The sequence below is a fragment of the Patagioenas fasciata genome, chromosome 2 (assembly GCF_037038585.1).
Source record: "Patagioenas fasciata isolate bPatFas1 chromosome 2, bPatFas1.hap1, whole genome shotgun sequence".
In the NCBI taxonomy this organism is placed as follows: Eukaryota; Metazoa; Chordata; class Aves; order Columbiformes; family Columbidae; genus Patagioenas; species Patagioenas fasciata.
The window spans coordinates 58,466,799-58,483,948 of record NC_092521.1 but is presented as its reverse complement, the minus strand read 5'-3'; positions in this window follow the sequence as shown (position 1 = coordinate 58,483,948).

The window sequence follows — 17,150 nt, the reverse complement described above, 5'->3', positions numbered from 1 at the left end:
TTACTTTCCAGACAGAGCATTTAGAATTTGACAGAATGCTTATTGCACACATCTCCATGATGGGAAGGTGAAGAAGAGGGACAGCACAGGAGCAAGAAAAATAAAAATCAAACAAATAATAAAACAAAAAACACAAACAAGAATGACAAGAAGAACCCAGATGACTAATAATAATAGACTACAAACAGATTTTCAGTTCATGCAAGAATCTATGAGACTTGAGCTAATTAAGTAGCTTAGGTAAACTGGCCTGAAGCAGCATGTTTCTGACACAATCATTATGTGAATAATAGGTCTATATAAAGGGAAAGAAAAGGAGAACATCTCAGAAAGTTTCCTAGGGCATCTGCAGAAATAGGAAGACCAAGCAGTTTGTGTGAACTGCTACTGTCTACTTGTCAGGCCTTAATGCAAGATTGCAAAGAGATAGCTTTTGGAGCCCAGCTGCCTTGGGAAGTAAATGAAATACTGACTGTTATAAGACTTCAAGAAGTGGTGGAGAACTGTGCTAGGTAACAGCTGTCAGAAGCGTTGTGCATGGAGCAGCTGAAAGGAAAAGAGAAGTCAGATCCACAAACTCTGAGCTTGCTAATGTTCTGAAGAATCACAGACTAAGTTCATAGAATCAAACCATTCCTGAGCCAAAAAACAACCACCATACAAGAGGGAGACATCATCAAATTGTTGATGTGGGCATGCCCATGACACTTTACAAAGTGTTGTTTATGATGAGAGAACAGACTCAAACTAAGGAATTAGTTCTTTATTTACATGTCAGGTCTTCCTCACCTCCTTGCCCTCTCTTGCACTCAAAATCAGAAGAGCAAGTTTTGGCGTCATCACTGGAGCTGGGGAGAAGCTGTTTTTCCCAACAATCCATTATAAGATACCCTGAGGCAGTTTTCTTAGGTCAAATGACATCAGGAGTCCTTTTTTTTTTTTTCAACCATCCACAGTTTAGTTCTGCATCTTGTACACTTTTAAAATGTAATATAAACATATTAAACATATTTAGTCTGATGAAAGAAAAATGGCGGGCTCTCTGTTTCCTGTCTCTTGTTTTTTTTTTCATTCAAAAGCAAGACTTCAATATCATAAAAAGGATACATCCTTTTACATGGGTTGGAAAACCTCTTGCGTGCACTGCCTGTAGGCCAAGCTCAGCTCAAGTCAATGGGTTTCTCTGTGGTGTGGATGACAGACACAAAAAGAAAAAAGTAGAAGATGGAAGAAGGTGAGAATTAGATGCTTAGCTTGTAGTGGGTAATTCCTACTTATTTGTGTGGAAGATAAATATCAGAATATCTTTTCAGCTAGAAAATGGCATAACTGCCAGGATGTAGATCTCATGTGAATTTTGGAGATAACTACAGCATGGGATGCAGTTTTGCCATCTTTCACAGGCAGCTGCTTTAGGAAACCATTGCAATTAACTGCAGGTAAAATATCCAGAAGGTGATATGACTTAATGGGAAATAAAGCAGAATTAGACAGCCTCAGACAGGATCGTAACCTGAATATCAATTAATCTCATGCTTTTCATTTATGGATTGATTATTTAGTATTATGGGATACAAAAAATTTCAAACTTCCACACCTGCAAAATAAATATTTTTCCTTTATTCTCAGTCACTTCTTTCTTCCATCTGCTACAACTTCTTACATATTTCTCATTAGATTTCCTTAATCAAGGGAATTTTTCATTAACCATCCTCTTGTTAACTATCAGAATACGTCTGGAGCCAGCTCTTATATCTGAATGTCTTGAAGAAAATCTCAGACCTCTCTCAATTTCATACTTTCAGCCAGGCTTTCTTATACCAACATTATTCAGCCTTCCTGAAAATAAATGTCTTATTAGGTGCCTACACATGGGTATTAGAAGTCTAATTTCAGCCACCACCATGCAACAAATTGAGGCTTTTCCTCAATATTCAGGTGCCTTTCACTCAATATTGTAAAGATTCTTTGTTTTGTTTTGGTTGTTGTTGTTGTTGTTGTTGTTGTTTTCCCCTAGGTCTTTTTAATCAGGAAAGAAAAAAAAATAGTATTTTAAGTTTGTATTTGCACTTTAACTATTTGAAAACCCTCTTGCCTATTAAAAAGATCTTCACTGTTGCATTACTATATACAGTTGCTCTAGAAGAAGTATCACATACTCAGTAGTCATATTCATAAGAATTTTAACAGTCCAGATCCTCTGGCATCTCCCAGCTGAGTTGAGCTAGGAGCCTCTAAAATGCAATTGTTTAGAAGACTAACCAATGAAGTAAGATGAAAGGAGTGTGTGTGTGTGTGTGTGTGTGTGAATATGTACTGAGAATACTGTGAAAATAGTCAGGTTTTCTTCAATTTTCCTTGCTTCAGGCATCCCCACCAGCAATTAACAGATTAGTTCAGGAAACGCTGTTTCACTCTCCCAACCTAGACAGCCTGCTGGCAAACTATGCTGTAAGCAAACAGTACTTTCTGCTCTCTACCTGTTTGGGACATGTGATGGCTTAATCTCTAACAGAGTAAGTCAGATTTCAATGAAATTCAGGCTTGAAGCCATTAAAAAATACCCTCATTTGAGTTACTGTGCCAAGTATTATGCATATATACATAGAATTTTGCATTTATAGAAACAACTGCAGCGATTCAAATAAAGTGATGGAAAAAAATCTTAGATCTTAGAAACCATCGGGAGCTATCCCAAAGCCTTATCCAGTTTTCAGTAACGTGATTCCATGCAGCCACGTGGTGGGTAATATAGTCATGGAAGAGAGGAAAGTAGATAGACCTTGTAAACTGGGAAGCTGCATCCATGTAAGTACAGGTTATGCTGGGGAAGAAATCCAAAATGAACTTGCTGTGAAATGCTGTGTCTGGACAAGAGTTTACACTGAGTAGGCTTAGGAAACTTGTGTTTCATTTTCAATATTGTGTTAGTGAGATTATTTTGAAAAATCCTGACATACATTTCATTTTCATTAAGTTTTGCATCACCTGCTGGGGGGAGGAGTGAATGAGTAGCTGTGTGCCTCTTTGCTGCTGGCTGAGGTTAAGTCTTCACATTCTACTTAAAAAGATATGCTAAAACAAACATGGGATAGTTCAAAAAAGACTTGCATGAATTATACTATCTCCACCTGCTATTACTTCCCTGTAATTTCCACATACTGTTCTAGATTAGATTTTTCTGTCTTCTCCTTCCTTCATTGTTATTAACTCCAGGACTAGGCTTGGCAACAGTGTTTGCTTATCAGTGCATGAATATTGTTGTTATAGGGTGACTGTTTATTCCAACAGCTACTAAAGAGCGGTTAGATTTCAGAATTACAGTATAAGCCTTTAGAAACACAGGAGGTCTCTATCAAATGCTAGAAGATAATGGTATGCCCAAGCAGGTCCATGGATAGGCAAAGATTGTGTTTAAGATCGAGCAGTGCTCATTTCTAATATGACAAGAGTGTCTAAGTTGTTTGCACCTTTTCCATACAAAAAGGTTCAATGAAGTCATCAGTCATAATCACCTCATGTCTGTTGTCATATTAAAGTTAATGGGCTGTAGTTCAGCTTGGGTATTGAGGTAGACCAACAAGTGAAATAATAGATAAACGGCTAAATTTTTGACAATGGACTTAGATTGTAGGAATTTTCATTTTAGGTCCACTGAGAAACAAGCTATTCAGTCTTATATTCTGAAGAGCTGTTTAGACAAGAAACAGCTAGAAAACCCCTGACAATTAATTCTTAAATTGTAAGTTTTACTGTTCATTTTCTAGAATAAACTGCTTTCTTTTTAGAAATAAACTGTCAATATCTGTCACTATGGTCTGTGTTCTTTTTTACCATTTTACAGCATTATCTCCAGAGAAAAAACATATGCAGTCCTGTAGGTGGGAAGGAAAAACAAACAAACAAACCACTAGCAATCACCAATAGCACAAAAAAATCAAACCCTTAAAAACAAGGAAGATATCTCATTGTCATAATATGTTGACAACCATGCTGACTGTTTGTAAAGAAAGTACACAAACTTTCATGGCAAACAGACTTGGATCTCAGAGTTCAGGCTGTCCGTGAAGGGCCATTAGTATCATCCCAATTCAGTGACTCACGTTTATTGGTTATATAAGTTTGTTAACATCAATAGAGCTACTGCAGAAAATAATTTTGAACATTGAATCAGAAATAAAAATTGAATTTAAATGAGCCTGTCTTTGTTTTCATAATTAAAAATCCAACATACTTAATTTTTCCAGTGAAAGCTTATCCTATACCATTTCAGAGGTTCAACAAGAAGAGTGTATTAAATAATATAGTTTTTCCAGAAATAAATTTCTACATGTGTATTTGTAAGTTCTGACATATCAGTTCCATTTAGTCCTTGAAATGTGAAGCCCTGAAGTTGACATACACAGTGAGATCTTATAATCATTTGGTGTAAGATGGCTAAATGCTCCATGTGCTAGATCTGCCCTTACAGACATAGAAGTGCATATGAAAAAGTACTTCTCCATTCACTCAAAGACCCAGTGGCAAATTTTGGCAGAGAACTGAGGCACAGCAAAGGTATACAGACATTTAAAGGACTTAATTGGTCCTTATGAAGGACATTTTAATTGAGTTCTGCTGTATTTTTGAGTAAATCTGTGATAGGAGCAGTCCTCACAGGTATTAAAGCATTGCTACAGGCATAAGGATCTGGTTCGTTTGTGATGTCTACAGCTGTAGTTTTGCCTTTTTTTTTTTCCTATAAAGATTTTTTCCAAACATTCACAAAATAAGTAAAACTCAGGGAGAACATAAGCAGAATTACTATGAAGTCTACTGTGGCTACAAAATGTGGGCTAAGTACCCTCCAACTCTACCAGCTACATCCATAATCTTGTGGTGTATAGTATTAAAACAACTGGATTTAGAAACTGTGAGATCAAGGCCCTTGCCAAATTATCAACCTTAATTATAAATGCAAGTAAAATTGTATTATATGTATTATCGAATTATCTCTGTATGCATTTTTATAGATTCTGATTTTTCTGTATATAACTTTTTAAAAAATAAAGTTACAATTAATTAATCAATGTCTACTGTCTTTATAGAATTGTTTTCTGATCTAGAGTAAGAAGATGTTAAAATTCAGGTAGAGAAATAAAATCCATTAATCAAATCAGCCCAAAATTTCAGCAAATTTCCATTTTCTCTCACAAAAATGGCAGCTACCTTGAGCTAGACTTCTTTTTTTTTCTTTAAATAAGAGTTTTAATCCATGTGGAATAGTAATTTTAAAGTTCTAATACCTTCAATTATCCAAACACAACTCCTTCTGGTGTATCCTGAGGAGTCTTTAATACGTATTAAGCTCGTGCTGTTGAAGCTGATATTCTACATGTGTTGCTAATGCGAAAATCAAAGAGAAATCAAATGCTTTTCTCCTCTATGCCTTCTATGTAATGTTGCAGTGTTAGCTGCAAGTTTGAAAACCTCTTTTAAAACTTTAACCCAAACATTTCATGAGAATTAGAGTAAGTGAACTTGATTATACTCCAGTAATCACAATAATGCTCTTTACATTTATGGTCTAATGCATTTTATGAATGTACTACAGGAATTACAATTCAGATTTTGGTTATTATTTTCTCTTCAAAGCTAGTTAAAGTGAAAAGTAGGAAGGAAAAAATCTCAGTATAAGTGATCTGCAATTACAGCTGTTTTCAAAGAATATTTCATAATACACATACTTTTAAGGCTTGTATAGTATTCATATCAAATGTACTGGTTATTCATCTTCTACTCTATTTTTGGAGACCAGTCTTTAATTTTAGGATGCAATGAAATAAAAGAAAATATGTCCATTAGACTCATTATAAAAAGATGATAGCTTCAAATACTACCCAGAACTGTATTAAAATTCTACATGATGAAGGTAAGTTGTAGTTGAAACACATTTTACATCCAGAACTTCATATTCTAATTTTGCATAACAGAAAAAAAGAGTACTGAGTCTTAAAAATGTTATCCACATATGGCTTGTCTGCATTGAAATATCTAAGTTAAATGTTTGATTTTGATTCATAATGTACACAGTTAGAAATATCTCTGGACAGTGAAAGTTTTGTGATCACTTAACTGTAGGGTTAATTGGGTTTTAAACGAACAGTTGTGACATGTAAAACCACATTTAACACATGCAGTGAGCGTTAGACAACCCCAAACAGCCAGAAAATTCTACTCCCAAGAGATAAAATGGAAACTCCGATGGTCACCTCAGCAGTAGTATTAAGGATTTCTGTTTATCTGGAAGAATATATTTGCGCATAAAGAAATTATGTATAATTATTATAATTCATGTCATTCCTATCCAGTCAATAACAATGACCAAGAGGAACATTTAGGTTTTTTGAAATAGTCATCATTTTTTTAAAAAAGACAAGCTATGGAACTGTTTCCCTATAGGAGTTTCCACTTTTAAGCTCTGTGATTATCTGAGGAACATAAATTCCATGTCAATAACATATACTTCAGTACCAGTGAATTGAATTGTGAAATAAACCAAATTTTTCAAAGAAAAGTCCACCAATTCTTTTCTTTCTTAATAATATTGCAATGAGTATTTTCTCTTTATGACAGGAAAAATAAATCTTTGTTGTTGAGTAAGTTATTTCTTGAAACATTTGTTGAATATTTAGAGAAGGAAGCAAGTAACATGCTAAAAAATGTTTTTAAATGTTTATTTTTAAAATGTTATTATTATCCATTTCCAAGGGTCAAATTGTTGTAATTGTCTCATCTTGTATAGGTCTTATTTTTTTTTTTTAATTATGTCTTTTAAGATAAATAAAAAGACTTTAATTTTTGTAAATTGCTTCTCTCCCTAAAGTTTCTTTCTAATTTCAGACACAAAAAGAAGCCTTATAGAGCTACTGTTTCACTACCACTGCAAAGGGATTTTCAGTAATTTCTGTTGCTTTTAGTTGTGTGTTTTGTGTTTTGTTTCATATAAAGTATATGAAAAAAAATACTGTGATGACCTTCTAAAATATTTGAATAACCACTTATCCAACACATCCATCCTTTTCTTCATTCAAATTAAAATGCAAGAATGTCTTCAGTTCAAAAAAACCTGATTAAACAAACAAAAAAACAAACTGTTTTTTCCTAACAACTCCTTGTGGCTGCTCACATGTTGATCCTGCTCCATTATGGACTATCCCCAAGCTGCAGTCTTGCAGGAGATCTGCTCCAGCACAGGCTCTCCATGAGCAGCAGTTCCTTCAGGAACTATCCATCTGCCCCAGCATGGGCTCTCCCACAGGCTGCCCAGAAATATCTTCTCTCACATGGAGCACCCTCTTCCACCTTCCCTCACTTTGGTGTTCCTTCTGTTGTTCCTCACTCTTTTCCCTTTTCCTCTGCCTGTCCAGAATGTTCTGCCCATTCTTCAGTGTTTTTATTTGCCATGGGGCACTATCAGCATCACTGATGGATGCAGCAGTGTCCTGTGGTGGGATCATTGTGGAACCAAAAAACAGTGGGAGAATTATGATATGATACAATATGATACAAGCCTATTTCCTTTCTGTTTTTTTAATCTACTCTGTACCCATGTATAATTGAAAGCTAAGATACATTTCATTGATAGCAGGTGCTTGCATGACCACACAACTGTGAAAAAAGAGAATTCAGAATGGCTCCAGTATAGAAATGCAATATGGGTAAATGTCCTCATTGCCTCAAGAAGACTAGAAACTGCTCATTTCCCAAAGGATTAGTCCTCAAAATATATATCACCTTGTTTGCTGGACTGTTGTCATTGAGACAGTAGGTGGTGGCTTTCATCTTCTCAAGATTTTTAAACACATGCTAAACCAAGTTGTTCCTGGCATGCATCTTGGCTGCTGTTTTAATGGTCAGTTTAACCTTTGCTGTCAAAAAGACAAAGTACTGCTGCTTTCCTGTAAAATGCTCATAATGTAGCTGGAACTTAAGAATCAGCTGAGGATTCTGGAGTGATCACTTTCTACTTATTTATCTGCACAATTCTGCATTGTAATTAGCTATCTTAAAGTGCAGTCTTATCATTTAAATAATTCTGATTTAAGCAGTCTTCTGGCCTTGAAAAGGAGAGGGAAAGAAGATAATTTAAGTAAATTCCATTGGGAATGAAGTTAAACATAAGAAGGAATAACTTCATCTGTGATAAATTCAAAGCTCTTGGCTGAAAATAGCATTCATGTCATTGTAAATTCTAATAACTAATATTCTGACATTCAGAATTTCTATCTGTTTAATCTTGCTTATTACAGTGTATTATGTGATCAATACTATAAATGCATCATTAGGCACCTTCCAGTTAATGTAACTGCTAGCGTTACTTTCTTCAATACATGGATGGAGCTAAAGCTAAAATATAAATTTAATAGGATAATTTTGTTTATTTTTTTTTTAAATTTGTATAGATTTTTTTTTCAATGTTCTTTGTGACATGAAGGATACTAGCTAGACTTCATGTTCTGTCTTTTCCATATAAAATGTATTAGTTTAGATTTTTTTATAGTGATGAAAATTCAAAGAGAATTATTTCTAATTTTGAAAACAGTTTCTGTCAGAACAAATGTTGCTTTTATTAGCCCAATAGAACACATAAGAAGGAAAGAAGGAGAGTTACATATTATTAGTGGCTAGTAATAGCCCTGGGAGGTAATCCTTCAAAACCTTCTGAAGCTTTTCATGTCTAAGAGTATTGTTATTGACATTATTAATATTGGTAGCAAGTGAAATGCTCCTTAGTCATTTGATGTCTGATTGTAAAAGCTTTTTGCCATTACGGGTATTGTTCTCATCATGTGCTGCTTCAGCATGAACAAGTCATATCTCTGTCATCACTAATGGGCCATTATTAATAAATGTCCTCAATCATTGATAGATTTAGCTGAATAATTGTCATGTTCTACCTAAGATTCCTCTGCAGTCTCTGGGATAATGATAATATACCAGTGCTTACATAGGTTTGCATCAATATGAAGAACTTTTTTATAAAACTTGCAGCAAACTAGATCATCAATCATCTTGTCTACATTCGCAATGCCTTGATATTTGTTCTGAAAAGTCATTCAAGTTCTCTAGGATAGATGTCTCAGAGTGGTTCTTGCTGTATTGCTTAATAAATAAGCCTTATATATAATAAAACTACACTGCATTACACTACATAGCATTTCAAATCTTTCCTACCTTGCCACGTGACTGTCCAGCATCTAATGTTTAACATTTAGCTGCTATATACACGCCACATGATTACACTGGCAGTTTCAAAAGCAAGCCACACATAAAACTGAAGCTGCTTCTGCTTTTAATAATGGTCCTGACTAAAAGACATCAATATGATCTAGAGACATTGCCAGACCTGCCTCATCATCTTGTTTGAGCCCAACAAATCATTTCCGGGTAGACTAGTACCAGAATCTCACAACCTTGCAGGAACTACTCATCTGCAAAGGAGAATGACAAGAGATGTCCTGACTGCTTGGTAGTTTCTCTCTTTAAGTTAAGCAGTATGATACGTTTAGATGGAAGACCTCCATGTTCAGTTTCATGGCCTGGGTTTGAGGTTGTGAGTCTCCAGCTATGTGCTCTCCAACCGTTTTTCTTTTTTCTCCAAATTGCCTCGACTTCTGGCTCTTCTGGATTCAACACATTAGATCTTATGATATTATATCACAACATATGAGACTCAACACATTAGAGACATGTGATGCGATGTCCAGGGAAGGACTACCTCAGAAAAAATATTTTCCCACAATATTTTAATATATCCCTTCAGCCCAGTGGAAGAAATCAGGACCAAGGGAGCTCTAGTGATTTCAGTCACAGCAAGCTGCAATTGTCAGCACAATTACATATGCCCTACCACCTCTCCTATACAGCTATTAAGGTTGCATTTTTAGTGACACACAATTAATCATTTGTAATTTACCCTCATTGCCTTAGGACACTTATATCATCTCACATCTGCACTCTTGAGGTTCCTGCAAAATACTATGTTTTTTTCTTCAACAGCCTTCAAGATTTGGGTTACTGATAATGAACGCTTCATTAGCAAAACTTACACCTACATCCTTGTACTAGAATCATTGAATAGGTCAGTCTAGGAAAAACAAAAACACCCCAAACCAACCAACCAGAACCACTCAAGCTGCTTATAAGATAGATATCGATTCACAAAACATAGATCTGTTATTTTGTTAACTTTTCTTTATTATTATCTATTACTTACAGAAATATCACTGGTATGTTATCAAAACCGCAACACCATGTTGTTCCCCATACAGATGAGGCTTGAAACACACAAAGGTGAAATATCATGAAACCGGTGACCTCTCACAGCAAACATAGCTTAGGCCTTCTCCACATATTTCCTCTTTCTTATGCCTGTTCCTCAGCTGTCTTCCTTCAATCAACGCAGTTAGCAAGTTGCAAGCATGTCACCCCTCTAGAAGTTCATAGCCTAGTCAGGAGAATTTGGAAAGCCATCTTGTGCATAACTCCTTTGAGGGCAGTTCTCTTTAAGCATTATCTGCAGAGGCATGAAGTCTTATCTACACCAACAGCCCCACATACCCCTGGGAAGCCCCGCTGCTACACTAATATTTTGGGATGGTGACCAGATAAAGGACACATATGTATTAAATTTTGTGTCTCCAATTGCTAATAAGAACTGAAGTTAGGAAGCCTGCTGAGATTTCTGCACAGAAAAAATACTGAAAAGGAAAAATTGGGAGCAACAAAGGCCCAGGTAGAGGCTCCTTCCAGGAAGGACTCTGTCCATGTGAGAAAACTGCACTTCTAAAGTCAGAAAAGGAAGTATCTTCAGCATGTAACTGAAAAACTTTTATCTCAGAGGTCCAGCAAACCAGAGACTAGTCCCACTTCAAGCAAGTTTGTCTACCAGAATGACACCTAACAGACCACTGTTCTCTTATTCATGGAATAAGTCAAATAGTGACTGCATCCAGAAAGAAGTATACTGAATGAGTGACACAAAGAAAGATGAACTGGATGACCTCCCAGTGCATTTTCCAGGTATATAAAATTTGCTGCTGTACCCATGGTCTTGATGGGCTTGTAGGAGATGGGTAGAAATGGATATGAGTCCAATGGAGATGCTTAAAATCCAAAACTTTGAATATTATTTTGGAGCAGATATATTCAAGCCTGTATGTCCTGGATAAATTTGTATCTTTTGAATAAAATGGGAACATCTGTATTTACTAATATTTGGCAGAGAACTTGTGTCATGTGCATAGTTACACAGTTGACACTTCTGGTTTTTATATTTACTTCATAGCTTTTAAATGTTTGTGTGGTTTGATAAAGCTCAAAGTGAATTACTTTTGAAAATACTTCAGATAAACAAAAACAAGAAGAAAAAGCACATGTGTACATACACCTGGCTCCTTTTAGAGATTTCAACATTAGCATAAAACTAAGAGTTACATCTGAATTCATAATCAGTCGTTCAACTTCCACCCATCCCCAGCACCCTGCCCCAAAATACAGAGCAAAATGGTCAGAATACTGAAATGGCATAGCACTGGAGAAATAATGGGTTTACTCTAGTTCCAATAAATGTTGAATAGTGAACATCCTGAATTGTTCCTCCTAAAGAATGAATGAGTGACCCCAAAACATCACAAGTTACCTTGAGTTGTCTTACTTTTTCAGAGATAACCAAGCCACAAGCCTCAACAGCGTGGTCCAACTCTAGAAGGAACATGAAAGAAGAACCCGTATTTGTGGTTGCATCACTACAGTCCTCCATAAGTTAGCTAGCAACCATACAGCATCAAAAAACTTTGTAATCCTAACACAATTCTCATTCTACATGAATGCATTGTTCATATCTTCAACTCCCGTAATTTTCTTTCGTGCTGCAAGGCTCATAGAAAATCCCAAATGCCGCTGGCTTTTTCCCTCTTCTACTTATGCATATAGGGCTACTGTTACCTGCAACAGGCTCTGCTAAAAATTTTTCCCCATCTTTATTGTACGTCCCTTTTAAGTACTGAAGGACTGCAACAAGGTCTCCCTCGAGCCTTCTCCAGGCTGAACAACCCCAGCTCTCTCTGCCTTTTCTTTTTCTCCCCCTTCTGAAGTGGAATCTTCCCATGTAAGTTTTCAAGTATTCTAGCACCTGCTGAAGAGGTAGACATGAATCTAAGTGGAACAACTAACTTCAGCAGGGATTGTTAGAATACCAAAATTAGAATGTAATACCTTCTGGCCAAGTACAACCTCATAACAGAAGCAAGCATTCAAGGGTCCAAAAGCTACAACAATTGTTACAAAACCTCTTACCAATAAGAAATTATGTTTAAAAAAAATAAAGACATCTGAAATGTCATACATCACTGCCAGGCAGACAACATTCTCATTGCTAAGGCTAGAACCAAAGAGCAGCCAGGCCCAGGAGTGATGCATGCCATTTCAGATGCTTTCTAAACAGGCAGCACAGCAAGAATACCAGAATTCATATCTCCATATCTACCACTGAAGGATGCCTGACATATGGCAATCCACACAACAGTGATTTTGCAGTGTTTTGTATCCCTTATTGTCCTGTGTTCCTTTTATTGTCTTTTCCTTTTTGCTCCACCAGACTTTCATGGGATTTTGCTAAACCAAAAGATAATTGCACCCACTAAACTGAAAAAATCTAATTTACCAGGTGATTCAATTGTGCAAAAGTCCAGCAAGAATGTTGATGAAGCTACAGGCCAACAGCTCTTTATTCTTTGACTGAGTGTTGTTCAACAGATTTCATTTTATACAGTAATAGGCAAGAGGATCTATTTTGGAATTCTTACACATTGTTTTTTAAAGTTTCTTTTATAGATGGGGGGATGGTTGATTTTTCATTAGTTATATCTTGCATAGGCAACTAAGCTTTATTTTATTGCATTATAAAAACTAACTCTGTGGGACTTCATGTGGCTACTTGATCCTGAACTTCACAAGAAAAGAAAGTTTGCAATACGTTTTTGCAGGAGCCTACCCTCATTTTCTTCTAATGCCTTTTTTGGTGTTTGTGCAAAGCATTCTGCTTAACTATTTCAAGTTGGGTAATAACTATGTGATCTAGTGCATTTTGCATTTTGTCACTTTTTTTTTTTTTTTTTTCCTGGAAAAGTGGAAATTCTGCAGGAAGGTATGAAAACTCCTTATCTAAAACAATCTCTCTGGGCAAGCCATATGGGACAAAGCAAAATCACAATATGCCTCAGTCGTTTCAACAGAAGTGTTTATCATATGTGACACTTCTGGCCTCCTGCTATAAAGACAATCTATAATTAAGTACAATTATTTATTTTTCTCTAGAAAATCAAGATGTGTCATTTCTACCATGGTTTACTGCCATTTTCATCAAAAGGATAGAGCAGTCTGACTGACAGTGTTTGTGTCTATTTCTTCTTTCAATATCATCAAGAATAACTTCTCTGCTTTATGTATATATGTATGAATGTATTTATTTTTTTATATTATATGTTCACTGCAGGAAGTTGGAATAAAAATTACATTTTCTGGCTTGGGAAATGCGTGTTAACCAAGCTGCAAAGCACATGTAATAACTATACACAGAAATTCTTACACATCTATATAATAAGAACATGCAAAATCAGCATTTCATCTTTCAGCTAGTAAAATCTTCCTCTTTTGTAATTATTTCAATTAACATTTGCACAAGTCATTAAAAGATGGAGAAATTATTAAGGAAGGCATACAATTAAAATTTTACTTTCAAACACAGGATTAAGGGGAACCTTCAATAATTCTAAATTGACTCTGATTCTCCATTTAGGCTTATGATTAGATCAGTAATATGGTACACAGTACTGCTTCACATTGTCTTCATATCATTTCAGTTAATTAGTGAAGGAACATTTGTTTCTGTACGAGTACTGACAGTGGGAAATATTATATTTGGAAGAATTTTGGTAACTAACTTCATTTTACCTTTATATAAAAAGTTTTTGATTTTTCTTAATATAAGACTAACAGTGTTCAGTATTTGCCTTTTCTTCTTTTTTTTCTCCTACAGCTTGCTTTTATAAATGATAGGCAGTTCACTGCTCTATTGGTTTTATGTATCAAGGTGGTGATAGCAGGAGGTTTCAAGGATGGCCTGTGGGACAGACATCAAGGCCAGATAAGGATATGCAGGCACAGCAACCTCACATGTTCACATATTATGGCACTCAACGCTTAGAGAAATCCATATCAAATCTACCACCTAGGAGTGGATAGCTCTTTGACGACACTCAGGCATTATTTTCTCCTCCGGTACATACCTAGCAGGCCCTTGATGGGCAAAGCAGTTTTACTGCCACCACTGCAAAATCTGGAGAAGACCAACTCAAACATACTTTCTCATCAATATGTACATAAAACCCAAATTTGAAAAGCCACTGCCAGACCTTGCTACATTCCCTGAGCCACGAAAGAATCCACAGTTCTTCTTCCCATGGGCACAGCTCCAGGCATTTGCAGAGCTTCTCATGCCCTGCCAGTCTGCCGTTTCCCAGCCAATACCTGGGAGAAATACAGTGCAAGAGGCTGCTAAATGTAGTAAGTTTGGAGGTCCATGGGTGTTCCTCTTGTCCTTATTCAACTCATGAAAGGATACTGCAGTGTCCCCAGTGTCCTGTCAACATTTAGGAGGAGCATGTATTCCCAAGAGGCATGCACATTAAATATGTAGCTGGCCACATAGCTCAACACAGACAGAAGGCAATGTTTTTATTCATATTCCCACAGATATATAAAGCACTCACAAATATGAACAGCACGAATTTCCTATTCTTGTTCCTCCTTTCCTACCAATGAGGTCTGAAGTTTGCTAGCGGAATGTGTACACTCACAACATATGGGTCTCTCCTGTAGTTGGTTTTAGACATTCAGCCTATCCAGTACCTGACCCTGAGAGCCTTGATTTCCCATAGCTGCTGGCACTTGGACCTACAGGTCCATGGGGTTTGTGGTCTCACTCCAGTTCCTGGAACTCAGACCTCTTATCATATTTGTAGGCTAATCCACTTTGAAGGTCAGGGTCATTCACACAGGAGCAGTAGCATTCGCATAGAACTGAGGGTACACACCCACACAGAAAATATTTTAAATAGCATTTAATGAGAATATTGGATAAACTGCCATGGTTAAGGACAGAGCTCTGTCACACAAGACCCTTGTTCATAATACTGTAAGAAGACTGTTTTACCCCTTCCTCTACTTTCCAACACTTGTTCCTCCCATACTCCTCCCTTTCTCTGTCTTTGGCCCTTTCCCTATACATCTTGCAATAATGTCCTCACACTCCCACAATCACCCTAAAGCATTTGATAAATTTTATATAATCCCAAATGTTCTTCCTTCCACATGGCATAATGAGCCTTAGATCCATTTAAATTGTTACTGTTTATAGTCTGCAGTGCATACTGCAGAGAGTGTTTCTCTAAGGTCATCAAAAGGTGAGACTTTGTGGGTGTCACACCAGGGACAATGATTGCCCTCCATGGATGGTCTTTGCAGCCTCCTCTGTTCTCACTGATGAGGTTACTAGGTTCATAGATCTACAATTGCTCTTCTGATCCTCCCCTGCTCACTTCTCCCTTTGTGTTTACAGCACTTACCCTTTCATCAGGTGTCACAGAAACACAGCAAAAATCAATTTAGGCACGTGATAAGCTCCAAACACAATTTATTCTAACCAGAATTGTTTAATGGAGAACCAACTAGAAATGTATTTATCCAAAATCACTCAGCACTCCGACAACATTATGAAACACAAATTTGGATACCAGTTGGGAATAAAAGCACTATTCAGACCCAAGGGATCCCCAAAACTTTAGAATGATGATTCAAAATGTACATCTACCCAGTCACAAAAAGCGAAGACTCTCAAGGGTAACCCAGGAGATATAACCATTCAGCAATAAGGAAAAGTTTCTCAGTCCTTGAGGAAGCTTCCTTAGTGTTACAGATCTAAGGAGAGTCTTCAACTGAGGACCCACTACTACAAACAAAAGCAAATCAAAAGGGATCTCCAACAGGCTCCATTTATACTCCAGTTGAATCTGAGCTTGTGGTCATTTATGATAGTGACCTAGAAACTTCTCTCAACAGAGACATTTTATTGGCCAATGCCCTGTCTGTCAACCAAGGGGCATGTACATGACCATAGCAGTCCATAAGCATAGAAGTTTCTGGTGCTTTCAAGGTGGAGGTGAGGGGATATGTGTCTGCCATATCACGTAACTTAAGGCAACGTGTGGAGGGCTGGGCTGCCACACCAAGGAGAGTACTGATGCTGGGAAAAGTTGTTTTAGGAGATGTCCCCACACCCCTGCATCACAAAGAGGTAACACCTATTAAACCAAATGAATGCTGCTCTTGTTATACTAGTACCAGTAGGAGCCTATGAAGGGACTTGTCTCATTTACTAAAAAGATCAGTGAAGAAGCCTGAAAACAGATGGATTTGGTGCTCTGGAGAGGCTGAAGGGATACAGACAGGATCAGTCCTTGGGTTGCCATGATGTGTGTGACACTTCCAACCTCCTTGAAGAGCATAGAAAGGGCTGGCTGGTGAGACTTCATAGCCTGGTAAGGGAAAATACTGCTTTCAAGGCATATGCAGTGTCCTCCGCTTTCAGGGCATATGCAGCGTCCTCCAGGTGTAAAACTGCCAAAGGGCCACATGGGACAGCTGCATCTGCCTCTCCGGAGCACCAAGACAGCGTGTCACGGTCCTGCCCCTGCCTGTCCCAGCCTGGCCTCAGCTCATCCCTGTCTCCAGGGAGGCACCTGATGCCCAGGGTTGAGGCTATTCTCATGTCTCCTGTCTGCCCAGCTCCTGGATGGGTTGGTGGGATGGGCCCTGGCTGCCAGGTCCTGCCCTGACAGACCCTTGGGGAGAACCTGCCATGCCCCATCCCTGGGGGGTTAAAAGTAGATATTTAAGGGAACAATTCCTCTGTTTTGGGGGATCTAGTGCAGTTGAAATGTGTTAGCACTTGAGGTCAATTAATCTTGCTTGTGAAACCACTGATACCCAAGCCAACTGCTTTATTATAGCCTGGGTGAGCCTATTTTGAGCTCTCTCTGTTAAACAAG